This window comes from Ischnura elegans, chromosome 8 (assembly GCF_921293095.1).
Source record: "Ischnura elegans chromosome 8, ioIscEleg1.1, whole genome shotgun sequence".
Lineage (NCBI taxonomy): Eukaryota > Metazoa > Arthropoda > Insecta > Odonata > Coenagrionidae > Ischnura > Ischnura elegans.
In genome coordinates, this window is record NC_060253.1 from 114261331 (window position 1) to 114280606 (window position 19276).

Genomic DNA, 19276 nt, shown 5'->3' on the forward strand with positions numbered 1-19276 from the left:
TTAGAAAAATCGACTATTACCGCGTCTAATTCTTTTCCCGCATCTATTCAGTCTGCAATTTCATGGCAAAACCCTAACAGTTGGGTTTCAGGTGAGTGGCCTTTTCTATATCCATATTGGCGGTTATACAACCAATTCTCGCATTCCCATAAATCCCAAAGGTAATTTGCTATGATCTTTTCTAACAATTTGCATACAACAGAAGTTAGGCTTACCGGTCTATTATAATTTTCCACAAGATCCTTATCTCCTCCTTTGAATATTGGTATGTATTACTCTGGCCTTCTTCCAGACACTTGGTAAGGCATTGTCGTTCATTGTAACATTGAATAAATGGTATATGTAATTTGAAACGGCCAAGCCACCCAATTTCAATAAATCGATAAACTCCATCGGGTCCCACAGACTTATTTTTCCTCATTTTTCTATTGTTGCCGAATATTTCTGACGTCGAAGTATTAATCAGTCTCGAAATAACCAAATCTTTGTCTTTCTGTTGTCCTATTGTTTGGGTTACATCAGTAAATTTGTCCGTTCTGGTTTCCATCCTTGAGAAAACACTAGCGTACCAATTCTTGAGTGCATTGGCCTTCTCCTTGTCATCTGTGGTTATTTATGTTTCCTTTTTCGTTTTTTAAAACTTCTATTGTTCCCTTATTATCTCTCCGCTTCCACATGTATTTAAAAAACATGTTGCCATTATCTTTAGAAATTGTGTTTTGCAAAAAATTTTCTTTGGCAATTTTCTTTTCCGTTTTTAATGTGCGTATCAGCATTTTTTACTTTTTTAGCGAATCCGAGCTTTCATTCCATTTCCTATGACTAATCCTAACTTTTCTCTTTAGTGATCTGATAGTTTTGTTGTAATATTCGGGATCAGTACTTACTTTGATGACTTATTTGGTAACAAAGAGGTTTAATCCTTCTTCCATTATCTTCTTAAAATCACCCCAGATTTCCTCTACGTTTTGACCACCGCTCACCCACTCAGGGTACCTATTCCTCAAAAAAGACTGGAATCCAATACTGTCCCCACGACTATATTGCCATATTGTCTTTTTCTTTTGTGCCGCCTCACTCTGGGCTTCTTCCCATTTGAGATATGCACACACGGCTAAATGGTCGCTAATTCCCGGAAGGACATCGACTCTCCTCACCCAATTGTCTGGCCTTAACAGCATGACGTCTAGGGTGTTTTCTCCGCGTGTGGGTTTATTTACGACCTGTACAAAACCCTCTTCATATATGAGACGGTTGGCTACTTCCTGTGCCCGCCCACCCCCTACTGTGACCTCTTCACCAGACCACCAAATGCTGGGAAGGTTTAAGTCTCCTGCTATGAGAATGTGTCCCTCTGGGTTTTCTGAACAAACATCTGCTAAAATGTCGACTTATCCCATTCCTTCGTTTGGGCTTCTGTACACCGATATTACCTTAAAATATTTCCCTTCTTTTTTATTTTTTACCTGGACACACATCATCTCGCAATCGTTTCTAACCCACTCCAGAGAGCTTATTACTTTTTTACGAACACAAATAAATATACCTCCTCCTCGTCCATCCCTATCCCTCCTGTAAACGCTAAAATTTTGCGGAAAAATCTCATTTGTCGTAATATGATCACCAAGCCAGGACTCCGTGCCGATCACAATGTCGGGATTACATGCATCAATAAGCATCCCAAATTCCCTAACTTTACTAATAATGATGAATAATACGACAATTAACCAGCAAAATTTTTAAGCCCTTACCTTTATTTTCACCAAGCTCGACCACTTGCCGTGATTCACTCTCATCACTTATGTCAAGCTCGGGAGTTCCACCTCCCGCACGCGTTACAAGTTTCCCTGATCACAGAGCTTATGTGCAATGTTTTTAAACAAGTTGGCCATAATCTGCGATCCTTTCCTGCTTAGATGCACTCCATCACGGCCCAAATGCCTGTCACCTATCCAACAATTAGGGTCAACAAAGGTCATCCCTTTTTGCGAGCAGACCCACTCGATGCTCTCGTTGATATGGTCAATTCTCCTATAGTACATATCCCTTCTCCGAAGAATACCACTGAATACAATTTTGGCCTTTTTAAACTTATTTTTGGCTGATGTTGCTAAATCCCAAATAAAACCAATTAAATGGTCATCAGACTTAGCACTTCTTAAGTCATTTGTCCCCACATGGATTATCACTACACTTTCACTTTCATCATCACTATTTGTCATGTCACTTATTATTCTGTCCAGCTGTTCCGTTCTTATCCCTGGGAAACACTGCACACCCACCCCACCCTTTGCCTCAAAGCCACCAGCACACCGTATGATAGAATCTCCTATTATTTCCACACGGGGCGGCACTGTCTCCACCGAAGTCACTCCCTCCCCACCATCTTCCACCTGCGGACACTCTTCTATCTCCTGTCTCCTGCTTCACCATTCCATCCTCCCTCTCCCTCGATTATTCTTCTTCTCCTGCCTAAGGATGCTCCTCCGTGTCTCCCCTCTCAGCGTACTCTTGTCTGCATCATCACCGTCAAATTTCTCCCTCGTAGTCCTGGATTCTTCGAATTTCCTTCCTCCGAACCCTCGGTCAGTGCGGGTGTCGCCTTCGAAGCGCTTATCCAGCTGCAGCTTCATTTTTGCGATTTCTGCTTCAAGTCCAACATTTTCAGCAGTCAAATCAATTATTTTACTTTGGGCTTTTTCTAGCTCCGCCTGCAACCGCTCAATAGCTTCCGCTTTTTCCTCCATAACTCTCCTACTTTTCTGAATTTCACATCTGCTACACCTCCAATCATCCCTTACACAGTCCTCCAGCTTGCTTTCGGTACAATTAAAATGGTACCACGTGCGCAGCATTCACTACATTGTATGCCATTTCTCAGAGTCCTATGGCAAAATGTGCACTTCACTTCCACGGATTTCGCCGCCCTTCCATTCTTCATTTCCTCCCCAAAAGCAAGCTCCCTCGCGGTCTATAATATTTTATAATGTTGTCTAAGAGGGTATCACTCACCTGCAGGTGGAAGGCACTCATTACTGGTATTTATTTTGGCATACTGTGACTGACCTGGTGCTAAACGCTAAATATTTTGCCTCTTGAGTCTCCCTTCTGGGATGTGTTCAGTTGAAATCTCAAACCACTTCTTTCTATCCCGAGCAATTTTGCTTGGTTTGGATGATTCTGGGGGGTTTCTCTAAAAATAAATGAAATCATTACCTATATTACCAATTACATATATCACATTTTACTTTTTTATTTATTCGTTTTCGATGTTACATTTTGTAAATACTTAAAGGCAAAATTCATCTAAAAAAATAACAACCAATGCAAATAAAAATCAATAAAATCCAGAGTCCAGATGACTCTGGATGAAATGAAATCAGATGGCTGGATCAATAAAATCCAGAGTCCAGATGACTGGATGAAATGAAATCAGATGGCTGGATCAATAAAAGCCAGAGTCGTCATAGTTCATAATTACCTCAGGTTATTATTGATATATAATAAGAAAATAAGTTAGTAAAATAGGCAAATTATAAAAAAGAAGAAAACAACCCACGTACAGGAATCACTGCCACAACTGTCATCACCAGAGTTGCCATCGGATTCACTAACTTGGACTCAGACCTGGAATTGGCGCTTCCATCACACTCAGATGATGATGGATTGGACGGATGGCCATTGGACTAATGTTTCCGATTCACTTTCAGATATCTTCTTCCAACTCCCATAAAACAAGAACACTCTCTGGTGTACAATATTCCTAAGCAGCCATTTGAATGGCAACGCTTCTCTCCTCTTAATATCTTACTCAACTTCTCGCTTTCTTCCTCGACTCGTTCCTGACATGCATGTGAAAAATCTGCTAACAAAAGCAAAATATGGAAGACTTTTCTAGTTGCGTTGGAGGGATAAAGAGCCAGAGAGCATTTTAAATGCATACCAAAGAATGAATATTTCTTAAGTGCTGCTTATTGCTGTTCTGAAAGGAGGGACTCAACCGCCACCTGGGTGCTCATTCCAAGATCTTCCAATAACTTCCAGTAAGGGCCCCCGTGCACCAGCAACTATTTAGTTGCTTTTTGGAAGTTCAAATGAAACACACAAAATTGACTGAGGCCTCGCGCACGGGTGACTTTTTAGTTGCCGCAGCTAAAAAGTCACCCGAGTGCGAGGCCACACTGAATTTCGAGTGTTTCATTGGAACTTCTACTAAGTAGCTAAATAGTTGCTTCGTAAAAGTTGCCAGTGCACGGGGGGCCTAATACTTCTTCTCCTTCCTATGAACAGTTTCCAAGGGCAGGATATGCAATAGAATTTTACAGTCCACCTAATTCCTCCCCTCTCTCATAAGGAGACAAGATTTTGCCCCGTGGCAGAGCGTGTAGTCCACCTGCCCCACACCCTGATGTAGTCAGATAGCTCTTCGGCAGGACACCCAGCAGAGGCGTAAGGCTGAGTGACAGTGCCATCAGGCCAGAAAAATGAAACGGTCATTCGAAAAACAGGATGTGGCATTCATGAAAAATACCTAATTTCTCTAAGAGCTCTGAATCTTGGCTGACAGAAAACACTTGTGGGATTCGTGTGATTTCCCGGTGGTAAAACTGCTATAATTGACAAGTAAACAAATACAAAATAAAAATATCACAATCATGAATGTACCCAGTGGGGGTTCAGGAGGGGGCAGCTGTCCCCCCCCCCCAGAATCGAAATTAAATTTAGTTCAAAACAAAGTTTTGAACAAATTTTCTTTTGAAGAAAAAAAAATGAAATTAGTCTAAGACATGGAAATAAAATAAAAGCCATTATTTTTTCAAGCAAATAATTTTATAAACTAATCAAGTTCTGTCATAATTTTCTTAAATTTTTAGTTTCATTAACCTTTTGTGTGTCACAACTTGAAGGACCACAGCCCCCCCTCCCTAGTTTTGATCCTGGGTATGCCCATGATCACAATTGCATGAATTTCACGAGTACAAAACGTCACTGGGCCTAGGTTTTTATATATGTACAGATAGGAGCCAAATGGGATGAAACAGGGAACTTGCTAGGTCAAAATCAAGCACTTCTTCTACCACACTGGCAGTGGCGCCAACTCCATGGGGCCTGAGGGGGCCCGAGCCCCCTCAGAAATTGGTTTTGGGTGTGACGAAAAAATGTGTCAGGCTTGTCGATTTTCCCCGGAGTGTCCAGTTATCGAGATTTGTGTTATCAGGGTTCTAATGCTGATCATATGACTCTTCTAAAATACTTAAAAAATTAATAACTCACTACTTATAAAATTTCCTGGGGCAGATCCCCGGTTTGGGCCCCCCCCCCAATATTTTTTGTAATTCAGTACCCCTGCACACGTGCCTCTTACTGATTATATGACACACATAACACAAAAGGGAATTATGATTTCTTGGCTGCCTAGTGGTGAAGTGAACACACTTTTCGAGAAGAGGCCTAATTATACAAGCCATCACTGCTAACATTGTGTCAAACCATTACATATAGCTTACCTTGTGACAACCAGTGTTTACTCAAGCACAATTGAAATCATTGCAGGAAGAGTAACAATGACTTCTCCAACATACTCCTGTGTGAATAGTTTTGAATTTCAAAATAGGAATCAAGCTGATTAGAAAGAAGAAAACCCTACATGAGAAGTAGAGTGTTTGATGCTAGCTATAAAAGATTACATTATGTCTATAAACGCAACAAGCAAAAAAAAAAAAGACAGTGAGAATCAAAAATGTTACATGAACACTGGCATAGAGCCTGACGGGCTCAGACCGCAAGCATATGAAGCAAAAGTATCCTATTCCAATCTTTTGATTGTTTGATCGGGATATACTGTGCATGCAAAACGTTACCAAAAGAGTAAGGAAAAGATAGAAAAAATCTGAGTGCTTTGTGGAGAACTGGTCGGGAACTATAAAGAAAATGATAATGATGCGAGCCTAGCAGGCTCACCGTGAGTTCGGCAGGGTTAATACTGTATGAGAAAAGACTTTAATTTTGGCTTGAATTTCCTCTCCATACAGCAGCCAAGGCACACCATACTTGTTCAGGGGAATAATCTATCATGCCCTGAACAAATTAAAGAAATAGCAAAACCACCCCACTGGGAAGGATTCAGTTTCAGCCAAAGATTTACTCACAATCAGTGATTCAACTCAAAGGTTGATTTGGATAGGAGAGGATAGAGCTCACCCCATACTTAGCTACAGGTTTGTGAATACCACACATTCAGGGTCATGGGTCCTTTGCTACCCCTTGCAATTTGATGATTTTTTATGGGGGTGGAATGATGTCCCATGAGCCTCACATCTTTTCCCAAGTGCTCCACCACAGGAGTGTGGTTGGTTGGAGAGAGCGCAGGGTTGCAGCTGGATACACATCCCACTCAAAAATCTTCTAAGAATGTGGTAGCCCAGGGAAAGGAACCCAAAATGTACGTGTGATATCCACAAACCTGTGGCTTAGTTGGGGCTGAGCTCTGCCCTTGCCTGTTGAAACAAACCTTTGGGTTGAATCACTGAGGAGGTGAAATATTTATCAAGCGGGGAAAAACCGCTCATAATTCCGACCAACCCAATGGATCCGGAAGCAATCATATTTTGCAAACAATTCTGGGATAAATCGCCAATGTTGGGGATGGATTTATGTTCCGGTGTCCATATGGAGGCTTGAGCTTGACATCCTTGAACAAGTACAGTCGTCCACGCCTGGCCACCCAAGAAATCATGTCTCACTTTTCCTCATCCACTGAGAGTGCTCCCATTTGTTGCAGATTGGAGCAAATTTGCGAGGGAATGCCTAAAGAGCTGCCAAATGTGTTCTGAATATGTTTACGTACACTCAGCGGTTGACCGTGGACTCGAGGCAATAGAGCAGCTACTCTCGGTTAACTTATGGCTCGAGTGTATACATACATATGTACATTCGATTCCGCCACCATTTGATGTAAGTTGGGGAGCTTGGGAGTTGGCATTTTGCAGGGCTGTAGATGGAGAGCATTGTAGCTTCCAAGAAAAAAAACAAGAAACTTTCATCCATTAAATCCCTAATTTTAGGGGCCTTTGATATTATCATCATTGGGTGAAGGCATTGATTTTTTATAGGGTTATTTTTTGTGAACCATTTATTCCCAGATATTTTCTTGAGATTGATTCAAGTGCCATGATCAAAACTACCAAGGTTGTAAACAGAAATATTTTTCAGGGAATTTCAATTACGAAGGGGCTAACCTTAGCATAGCATCCCCAAACATTTCACGGGGGTTAGAACCCATTCACATCCCTACAGCCTTAGAATAAATTAAAACCTAGTGTAATTTTTTATTTATTGACAACATTTTTTTACTCAAACAGACAATGCCATTCAAATATGTACTAGATTTTAACTTTACTTCATCATTATCACATGAGTACTTAAAGCCAGAATAAGGTTCATGAGCTTCCTTTATTATAGAGCTTATTTTAACTTATGAAGGGGTTACACCTTGTTCTTTTCCTTTCAGAATATTTATCACCATGCCACCAGAGCAATGTGTTGTCCCAATCCAGCTGGTGTTGCACACATGTGGGAATTTCCCCATCCAACTCGGCCCTTGCCCACGCTGACCACCAACGTGGCTAAATCCCATATCCACACTCAACACGCTCACTTGGCACCCACCTCTGTGCATCCCACATCCTCACCTGGGAGGGATTAAGGCTGTTGTTTAGGGGGGCAGCAGTTCATTACTTTCCACAGAACCAATTGGTGATATGCAATTCCTCTGAGTGATAAATCTTACTCAAAAGCATTGTATTAATTAATTCATGTGTCTGAGGTATCAAGGTTCATGTAATTTTTGTGTTTCAAAATTTACAGACACTTGTAGGACACTTGACAAGAGACACTTGTAAAGGTTTTCCCCACTCCTACAAGTGTCTTTTAACATCACGGATGTACAAAAACCCAGAACCCTACCACCCCACTTAACACCCACTAATAACCTACCTCTTCCTTAATCCCAACTCACAGGAAAACCCTTCCTAGTCAACCAACCCCTCCTCTAATGGGGAACATGCATAATTTTTTAAAAGTACTTGAATAAGAATGCTTCCTGCCTCAAATGCACTCGCTGAAAATTTTGCGGATGAATAATGCTTTATTTTAGCTGAGTTATGACTTATGAGTCTTTAAAAATAGACCTTCATTGGTTGATTGAAAACACGACGTCATCGAAGCGTGACGTCACGGCAAGGTATCCACTGATGACAGACTGAGGAAGTGATCTACGAGGGCTCAAATGCAAATTAGGCAAAAATAAGGTAAATTTTTACAAGAGGTACAATCCGGATTTCGCCTTCAAACCTTCACTTTCCTGTAGTATTTTTGCCTCCCGATTAACGTGGTGACATTCATTCCTGGCGCAAATTAATACTTTTCGATATATTTTAACTTTTATGAATAGCGTTTTTCGGGTTCTGCCCCTGCGCGGCCATATTGGAATGGCGGTAAATGAGTTTCACGGCACATGTTTGAAATTGTAAACAAGAGAAAAATATCCCTCGAGATGGTCCAATACATAACAAAGTGGGAGGTAAAAGTGGATAAATCACTTTCTGGGCACATGTACGGGCTGGTTAAATGGAAAAAAATATCCTTCGAGCTGGTCCAATACATAACAAAATGGGAGGTAGAAGTGGATAAATCACTTTCTGGGCACATGTACGGGCTGGTCAACTGGAAAAAAATATCCTTCGAGCTGGTCTAATACATAACAAAGTGGGAGGTAGAAGTGGGTAAATCACTTTCCGGGTATATGTACGGGCTGGTCAACTGGAAAAAAATATCCCTCGAGCTGGTCCAATACATAACAAAGTGGGAGGTAGAAGTGGATAAATCACTTTCCGGGTATATGTACGGGCTGGTCAACTAGAAAAAAATATCCCTCGAGCTGGTCCAATACATAACAAAGTGGGAGGTAGAAGTGGGTAAATCACTTTCCGGGTATATGTACGGGCTGGTCCACTAGAAAAAAATATCCCTCGAGCTGGTCCAATACATAACAAAGTGGGAGGTAGAAGTGGGTAAATCACTTTCCCGGCACATGTACGGGCTGGTCAACTAGAAAAAAATATCCCTCGAGCTGGTCCAGTTGGTAGGGCCGAGTTTTTAATATGATGTACGCAATGCCCAACTATAGGCGACAACACGGAAGAGAGATACCTTGCCAGATTGTACGTTGGGGCGTTGATAGCACTCACGATGGGCCTGAGTGGAATGCCATTCTTGTGAACCTTAGGTAGACCATAGAACCTTGGTGGAACGGCTCCCCGCACCGTAAGGTTGGATTTTGATTCCGGCTCCATATTCGTGTCTTTGATGAGTGCGGAAGTCTTCCTCACGATAGCATCCGTATAGGATCTCTGTCGAGGACTCTGTAGAACCCATCTTGAAGAATCTCATTCACTTTTTTGTGATACTCTTCAGTGGGCATCAAAACTGTTGCGTTCCCTTTGTCAGCGGTTAAAACAACGATTTTAGGATCCCTTCGGATGGCGTGTAGTGCATTTCTTTCCTCTCTTGTGAGGTTAGGCTTCGGTGGAACTGCCCTTTTTAGCGTCATTACGACGTCACTTCTAATCTCATCGGCTGCCTCAACCGGAAGCTTCCGAATTGCCTGCTCAACTCCTCCAATGAAGTCCAAAAAAGGAATTGATTTTGGAGCCGGGGCAAAATTGAGGCCCTTGGAAAGCACTGACGTTTTTGCCGAATCAAGAGGTTTCCCCGTTAGGTTAATCACCACATGATTACAATCCAAAGAGGATGTGAACTCTGACCTGCTCGATAGGCGTTCGAACTTTCCCTTCTGTCTTCGCGTGTCGTTTTGGAGCTGAAGTTCTCCTTGGGCCATAGTCACCCGATCAACATACTCCCAATCCAGCGGCGAGAGAGTAACGGATAAGCTGAGATGTAGACCCAATAGCTCCTTGGCGTTGGCATCCAAGGCACTCCGCTTCTGATGGATCCGCTCTCGAATGAGAGCAAAACTCGCTCTTTTTAAAATTCGGTCGGACGCCTTGGAGTTGATAGGCGAGCGTATCTTGAGAAAATTCGGGATAATTTTCTTATCTCGGCATCTCTTCAGAAAGGACAAGCTGCTAAGAAGCACTGACCTCTCTTTGCGTAGCTTTTCAAAGCGACGAACATTGTGTTGTGTTTCCTCCCCGTAGAGGTGAATAATAAATGATCGTAGTTTTTCCCGGCGAATCGAATGAATAAAATCTTCTCGGGTTAAGCACCGGGTCAGGCTTTTTGAGGCCAACGTTTCAATGAGTACCTCACTCATCGTCTTCAGGGCTGAGACTGAATGCCGAGCTTGGTCTACGCCGGATATTTATAGCGAGCTAGCCAACGGACGGTTGAGGCCCATTGTTGACCAGCCGATTCAAATTTGGCTCAAGGGTTTTGGAGTCTGAATTGTGACCGCGACCGTTGTATTTTATTTATCAGCGGTCTCCATATTTGGCTGATGTTCTGCCCATAGTCTCGGTTAAGCCTTTTGTCTTCGAGACGTATTTCAATTCCCTCCTTCACAATTCGATCCCAGTACCCATCAGAACGGCAAAGGATTTTGGTGCCGTCAAAATTTATGGAGTGCGCCATATCGAGGCTATGTTCTGCCAAGGCCGATTTTTCTGGTTGACAAAGTCTTATGTGCCTCTTTATGTTCTTTTATTCTTGCTTCTACCGTACGAGAGGTCTCTCCAACGTAGGCAAGGCCACACTCACAAGGGATGTGATACACTCCAGGCACCCTAAGCCAAAATCCGGAATGAATGTCACCACGTTAATCAGGAGGCAAAAATACTACAGGAAAGTGAAGGTTTGAAGGCGAAATCCGGATTGTACCTCTTGTAAAAGAATACCTCAAATGCAAAAAAACGCTCAAATGCAAATTAGGCAAAAATAATTGCTGCTTTAACGTCAAAATGCAGACTGTAAATATTTATAGGTTGCCAAGGCTTTGTTGAAACAAATAAAGGGGATTGTTTGGGGAGATTTGGAAAGATTAAATGAAAATAAGTTGGTTGCAGATTGTGATTACGTTGGACACCCATCCCCAGTGAAAATTTTGTATACAATTTCTATACAGGATGTATACAATGTACACATTTTGTATGCAATTGTATACAGCTGTATAGAATGTATATAATGTGTAAATTGTACACAATGTATACAATTTTATACAGAATGTGTACAGTGTGCACATTTTGTATACAATTGTATACAGCTGTATAGAATGCATAAAACGTGTAAATTGTATACTATGTATACAATTTTATACAGAATGTGTACAATGTGCAAATTTTGTATGAATTTGTATAAAGCTGTATAAAATGTTTACATTGTATAAATTTTATACATTTTATGAAAATTTATACAGTTGTGTAGGCTGTATAAAATTTGTACTTTTTATACAATGTAAAGGTATGCTTACATCAATGAGTTATCAATGAGATATCAGGCTTTGGGAGTTAAAGCACCACAACTATGCTCTTTTTCTATTCTTTACACCGTAACGCATTTTTACTTTAAAAAATGGTGTTAAAATTGTAGCTAATTATTTTTAAACTTAAGAAATTATTATAAACACTATAGAGTTCCAATAAACCATTCCTTTACTGTTGGTTAAGATTTTGAAAATGTTTCTAAAATTGTTGCTAACTTGGTTTAAACATTAGTAATCGTTATAAACATAATAGAATAAGAGTATCATTCATTCCACGTTTTTCAACCGTATAAAATGTGGGAATTCTTAATTTTTGTAAAAGTTGCTAAATTTGTTTACATTTTAGTAATAGGGAAATTGCATACTTTTTATAAACAGTATGCTGATATACTACAGTAAACACTTAGTACAGCAATATACTTTTTTCCGCTTAAAATTCAGTTTATACCCTAGAAAATGACTCCCAAAAGTCGCCCGAGTTTCGCGGGCTAAAAAATACCGCCCCCACTAATCTTTGGCTGTGACGTCATAGTTCAGTACGAGTCCAAGATCCAAGCCCGGTAACTGCAGGTTTGGAAGAGCCACGTTGCGTTTAAAGGAGAACATGGGTGAAATAAGGAAAAATTACAAGTGGTGCATTATTCCTCTGTGCAATAACACCCCAGAAAAAAATTTTCGTCTGCATTCCCACGGAGGAAATTAGAAGAAAAGCCTCGATGCATGCCGTCTGTCGGGATGAGCGTTACGGAAAAATAAGAGTATAATAAACGGAATGATAAACCCGTGTGCTATGTGAGCGAAGATAACTTTAATATAAATAATATTTCCATATTTCATTGACTGAATAACTTGAAACTGAGATTTTTCGATAATTCGGCCGCCGTAGAATAAAAACTCAACTTCCGAACAAAAATCGAGATAGGTGTTTCTCGATGGTTACGATGGACTCAAATTATTAAGGCACTTGTTCAATTTCAGTTACGGAAGGACATAGAAAATTCCATGATGTTTAAAATCAAGGGCGGAAATATGAAAATATAGAGCAACGTTGATCCTCATGCATTCGAGTGCCAGCCAAGAAGACAGCGTTTTCTTCTACTGTCGGCGTCAAAATGATGCGCCGCTGTACTTTGCAAATTTATATCCTGGCTTCACTACATGCTATAATAATGAACTATACGTCATTTTAAAGGAAATTTTATCCTAAATTCTGATTTATTTTATTACAAAAAAATTGAAAAATGTAGACAATATATACAATGCAATAAATGACTCCGCGCACCGAAAAATTAGTCGTTTTGTCAACTTCATGAACTTTGCAACTCAACCTAAGGAAAACTACTACGTCTACAGCATTCATCTTCCACATTAATTTACACTCATCAGTGCGGATTAATAAAATGGCTTTTGGGTATTTTTCGAACTTATATTTTGTTATAAATTAATGAAAATATTTAAACATTATTTTGTCCCATAGTTTACCCCGAAAAATAAAGAAAGTTGTAGATGGAAAAAGAATGGAATCCAGAGGTGGTCACAAAAAATGAATCGCAGCATTCTTTGATTTTATTCTACGCCGTTGCTTGCTTTTCAAAAAAAAAGTTGAGTCACAAGAGGAATATACCTACCTCTTGTGACTCAACTTTTTTTTTGAACATATGTTCCGCGGCCTTTGATTTGGAAACTCTGGAGATAAGAATGGACATGTGTGGATCAGCAATTTCCATTTAGTTGGTTGTCAGGATAAACCAAGGATCCATTTAAAGGTTGTCAGGCCATCGTATAAAGATAGGACTGATGTGCACCACAGGGGAAATGGTGTGTTTGAGGGAAAGTCAAACCCAAAGTTGCCCAAAGAATGTGCAGTTCTATGTTGCTCTTTCCCCAGTTAAAACCAAATAGAAATTGGATTGGGATGATATTTTCACCACGGGTTCCAGCGATAGTGAGAGTGCAGGTGATCACGGTCATCGTCGAAAGTCATCCCTCTAGGATTTCCGATACGGAATTTTTAAGTGACAACCGATCGCAATGACGATGAGCTCGCCTTTAGAGAAGGTTTCAGATATATCGTGAGAAAAGCTCCCAAAATGTATTAAAGACTCTGTTTGGAAAACATGCACATTTTAATGCTAATTTAGGAAGTATTTCATTTCAAAAGTAACTTATGAACACCTGAAGACGTTGTGTTTATTATATTGATCGAAGTGCGATTGACCGATTCTTCCTGCAGAATAGGAAGTGGCTTCGGGGTTTTTAGTCACAAGATGGTAGATTGTGTTGGAAGTTCGTCTATATTATCGCTACTAAATTGAATAATTAATAGTCTGGCCTCCTCAGAGCTTCCTTTCGCCCTCCAGGCAAGGTATTTTTAAGTTGAAAGTATCATCGGCAGCTTCGAGGTGGAAATAAGTTCACCATAAGACTCTACCGGACTGCCAAAAGAATACACATTTCACATGAGTATACGCTTTCGCCAATATTATACGCAAGTCTCACTTTGTTATGAACTATAAAACATTACAGATGCTCATCAGCTATCTTTCCATTTCTCGGCATCGACTTTCCGAGCCGACGAAGTCTACAGTTTCACTAAAATACCCTGTTATCATGATGGAATCAGTAACAGGAAGCTTGCTAGGATCAGCCTAAGAATAACCATATGCCTTCATCTTTACGCAATCTATCGCTTTCAATGGAGGAGAAATAGATCAAATAATAGCCCTGAAGTCACAATGAACAACTGCGATACGTCTGCACTTCAATAAATGAATCATAACCACGCCGTCGCATGTATTCAATTCAAGTACTATGGCCGTGCCGCCGCGCCTCCTCGTACTGAACTATGACGTCACTTTTCTACCAGCCAATCATCGGGCGTTTTCGCTTCTCACTTGCATTTGAAAATTTTCGTGAACTTTGATGCATTAAATATCGTAAACCACGTCATAAAACAATAAAAAAACTTTCACCGAGGTATGCAAACATATATTTTTATATAATTTTGGGGCTATTGATTATATCTGAAATATATGCAAGTTCCCTATTGTTATAATCAACAAAGAGTAAAGGTATAAGGCTCAGCCAACTCTTCTCAACCGTACAACATGCGGAAATTGTTAAATTTTTAAAAGTTGCTTTATTGCATTATTGAAACTTTACATTTTCTTATGAACAATGTAGACAGATGTAACAATAAGTCATTAATTTGTTGTTGTTTAACCCGTAAGGTATGTAGAAATCGTTAATGCTGGTAAATGTTTTTAGTATTGTTGCTAACTTTGTTTAAACTTAGTTAATTGTTATAAACAATAGTAAACTTCAAAATAGCATTCATTTGTTGTTCTGAAACTATAGAAGGGGTGAAAATTTCTCGCAAAAAAAATTTCTCGCAAAAAATCTCGCAAGTGAGCACGCTTCTTATTCCCGCCGATTATATTCAAACAATCGATTATGCAAAATAATCGGATGTTCATAATCGATTCAATAATCGCAATAATCGAAAGCAAATAATCGATTATTACGTATAATCGATTTATTTGCCCATCTCTAGTTACCGTTATTTTGTGATGGCGAATTTAGCTGTGATGAAAAATCTCGTTTTACTAGCAAATTTACGTTGAAGTATGCTATGGAAGAAGAAAATAATCCGTCTTCGTAGTGAATACTGACAAAAAGGGATTGAAAGAATACTGTTTCATGCACAATTGAATCAACGCCTGAATAAGTTTTTGAATTCCCGGAAACAGTGGCTTTTAGCGTCACGAAGAGATTTAAGAAGTTGCCATTGTCAGCATCAATCCATCTCTGCTGTGCTGACCGTGTGAATGTAAGTAAATGAAACATTTTTTTCCATTCGATACTTATGTATGATTAATGAACCGCCAATTACTATCCAATAATTATTTAAGATTACTCATTATTTTATTCTCAGGGTAATGACAATTTAGCATGGTCTTTACTTTCGCTGGCATAGTGAAAAGAATCCATTGAGGTGGTTAAAGTTGAAATATCAGGGTTCTCGCAGTAGAATCCACTTTGTTAACAGTTCTTTATGACATTAAAACATTAGTCTCAACCTCAATTAACTCGTTTATGAATGATTTTTCTTGAAAATGAGTAACTATTGGGAATATGTCGAAGAATAATAGCAATTAATAAGCTGTTCTAAACATAGCCATCAGTTGAACTCTCTCCGATCATTATAATTTAGGCATTGATTTGTGCTTTAGTACATTTTATCAGACATATTGCACTCAAGGGCATAAGTAACACGTTTCTAAGTTGTTTCTGTACAATAAGATTGCAATCCTTAAAATTTTTGTTATGTAATCAATTACTCGTGTTTGTTGATAGAAAAATTAGTGGTATATTAAAATCTATGGTTTTCACCTGTTTGATAAGCATGTAGGCAGGATTTATGATGATTAAGTATCAAGTCTGCTAAGGAAGTATAATGTAAGCAAATCAATTGGTATTAGTGTATTTATAACATTTTTATATTTACAGGCTGCAGTAAATTAAAACTACAGAATAGCCAGCTCCTCATGTGGATGGGAGGAATGGCACCTGGGTTTTCTCACTTGGAGAGGAAAGTAGATGCTTTATTGGCTTGTGACCCAAAGCGAAAGGATGCTGATGTGGAGGAGATGAATTTCAGCCAATTGCCATTGACAGCAGATGAGGATTTCATCAAACTCTGCCGTAGGATAAGTGAAGATCCCTCATTTGAGCCAAAGGTGGTAAGTGAATAATGATAATTTGTGTGCTGCCATCCTGATTCAAACAATGTATGATTTTTTAAATGAAAGAACAATTAAGTTTTTGTAAGAAAGTTTCATAAGAGTTTCATTTGTAAAAAAGTTTCAGAAGTATATCTTGAGCTCGCCAGACATTCGTGGGTGCTTGGAATTCAAAGTGCTATAAAAATACTCAAGTACAACATAATTTTGAAGTGCGTATGGATTAATGTCCAATGAAATATTAAAAAATTATGGTATGATTGGATTTTTGTTATTTCATATGCACTTGTGCACTCATACTACATGTGCATACTAAACATGATAATTGTGTTAATTTCTTTGGTGAATTTTTCTTCTGGCTGTCTACATGATTTTTGTTATTCTTGTATTAGCTGTTAACTCTTCATTGATCTGGTATTTTTTTATCTCTAGATGCAATGTTTGGTAGCAGTTGGTAGAAGAAATGAATGAGAATGAATTTCTACAAAATATGTTGTGTCGTCTTAGGATGACAATGTACCAGAGTTGTAAGCCCTTACAGGCAAACTTAAGAAGAATTCGGTTAAGAAATCATTTCATAGCACTCCAGTGGGTCCTGTTACTTTTCGTGAGTGCATCCAATAAGATATTCTAAGATTATTATAATAATTGATCATTGAAATGAACTTCTAACATATTACATTAAGTGACATTAACTATGTTTTGTATAATTTCATAGGTGTATGCAGAAGGGTCTACCGTGATGCATCAGATGTGGAGCTGGAAGGGTGTCTGAGTAATTGGCTCAACCAGGCTGAGGTCGGGAAAATAAGAAAGTAAGTAGTCACTTCTCATTTCTCTGCCACACTAATTCGATCATCCCAGACATTTTCTTCATATTTTCCATTCCCTCTTACAATAGGTATACACTATAATGTTCCATGATACATGATATATCATTTCACAAGGAGTAATTACTATTTTCTCTTCAGGGATTAGCAGAATAAACAGACCGAGGATCAGGCTGATGAGGACAATAATTTTGCTTAATAAGTTCATCAGTAACGATCTATAAGTATGTAACCATGTAAGTTCCATGCACCACCTTGTACTCCCATAACTAAACAAGAATTCAAAAGAATGAAGTTTTAATTTTACATCCTCAAAGCCAATCAGCATACTTGTGAATGTTTTGATAAAATTCGAGCAATATGTTTTTACCTTTTGAAGATTTCTGTATTTTAGTTATTACCATGTGTGGCCTAGGGGGTCATAAATTTTTTAAAGTGTTTCTGTCTTTGATGTTTCCTATTCAGTTTGTAAGTATTTCACTCACTTCATTAATAATGATTAACTATCGATGACTCCACCGCTGCCTCAGCTTGTACATAATTAATGAGAAAAATAAATTCTTCAGCATTTATTTGTTGCCCATTTTATTGAATAAATTTAGCTCCCAAATTCTGTGCATGTGAAATGACTAACAATTGATAGAGTGGAAAATTTTAAATTTTGTTGTTGTAAATTGATCATTATTTAGGAGAGCATTTTATTTAGCAGAAATTTTAAGCCAGTTTTTCCACAGCAAGTGTCACTACAGAAATGGTAGGTGTGGAACTAGTTTTCCTAGTATGTAGCAGGTGTGACACTACACATTTTCAGCAGGTGTGATGTGACAAGTTTGCTGCACGTTTGAAAAAGCGTAACTAGGAGGTTTGATTCAAGCTTGCAGGCTTGTCATGACAAGCTTGGTACAAACTTGCAACTTTGTCGTGACAAGCTTGCAGCAAGTTTAGCATGCTACCTGGGATCAATGTTAACATACATAAAGAACTCAGAACAATATTTCAATTGCCAGATCACTGAAGAGTTGATGAACTAATATTGTCCACCAACAAGAAGGTAAAGTTAGCACCAATTATCAATGGGAACACAAATTAAGAACTCAAAAGAGTCATCTAATTGCCAGCTCACTGAATAGTCCATCAGTTAACATTGTTCACACACAGGAAGGTAAAGTTCACAACAATAACTTGTATTATAATTCTAATTCACAACTTGCGGCAGCGGGAAGCAGAACGACGTCACGCGAAGTTTTTCCTGGCATTCACACTTACCCCTCGCACTTTCGAGCGCTTGAAAATTTTCCCTTTTCATTTAATCGCGAAAAATGGTTCTCAACAAAAAGCGTGAACTACGCACTCCAGAAGTAATAATGTTTTGATTCAGGTGATAAAAATATTAGGGAATCACCTTATTATATCCATTTTATACAATTGTATACATGTTATACAATTTTATACATTTCTTACAATTGTGTACATTTCAAAAAATCTTCGCGTGACGAAAATTTTGTATACAATTTTATACAGGATTTCCTGTATACACCTGTACACAATTGTATACAAAATGTGTACATTGTATACAAATTTGGCTTCATACAATTGTATACAGTGTATACAATTTACACATTTTCATACACTGTATACAATTGTATGAAATGTATACAGTTGTATACATTTCATGCAATTGTATACATTTCATACAATTGTATACATTTCATACAATTGTATACATTTCATGCAATTGTATACATTTCATACAATTGTATACATTTCATACAATTGTATACATTTCATACAATTGTATACAGTGTATGAAAATGTGTAAATTGTATACACTGTATACAATTGTATAAAGCCAAATTTGTATACAATGTACACATTTTGTATACAATTGTGTACAGGTTTATACAGGAAATCCTGTATAAAATTGCATACAATTGTATACAAAATTTTCACTGGGGATATCATTTGGTTAGTGGAATAAGTGTATTGCAGCAAGGATATTCAATAGACAAATATGTGAAAACCATACATATCGTATTTAGTGCCCTGCCACTCAAGGACCTCTATTTTCTCGCCGGAAAAGGTTTTTTCTTATGCCTCAAAAGACAAAAATAAGAGAAGAGAGTGGTTGATGACCTACGGAATGGAGTTAAATACTTTATTTACATTGTCAACGGGATGTTTCTCAAAGTAAGTACGTTCTTGAATCA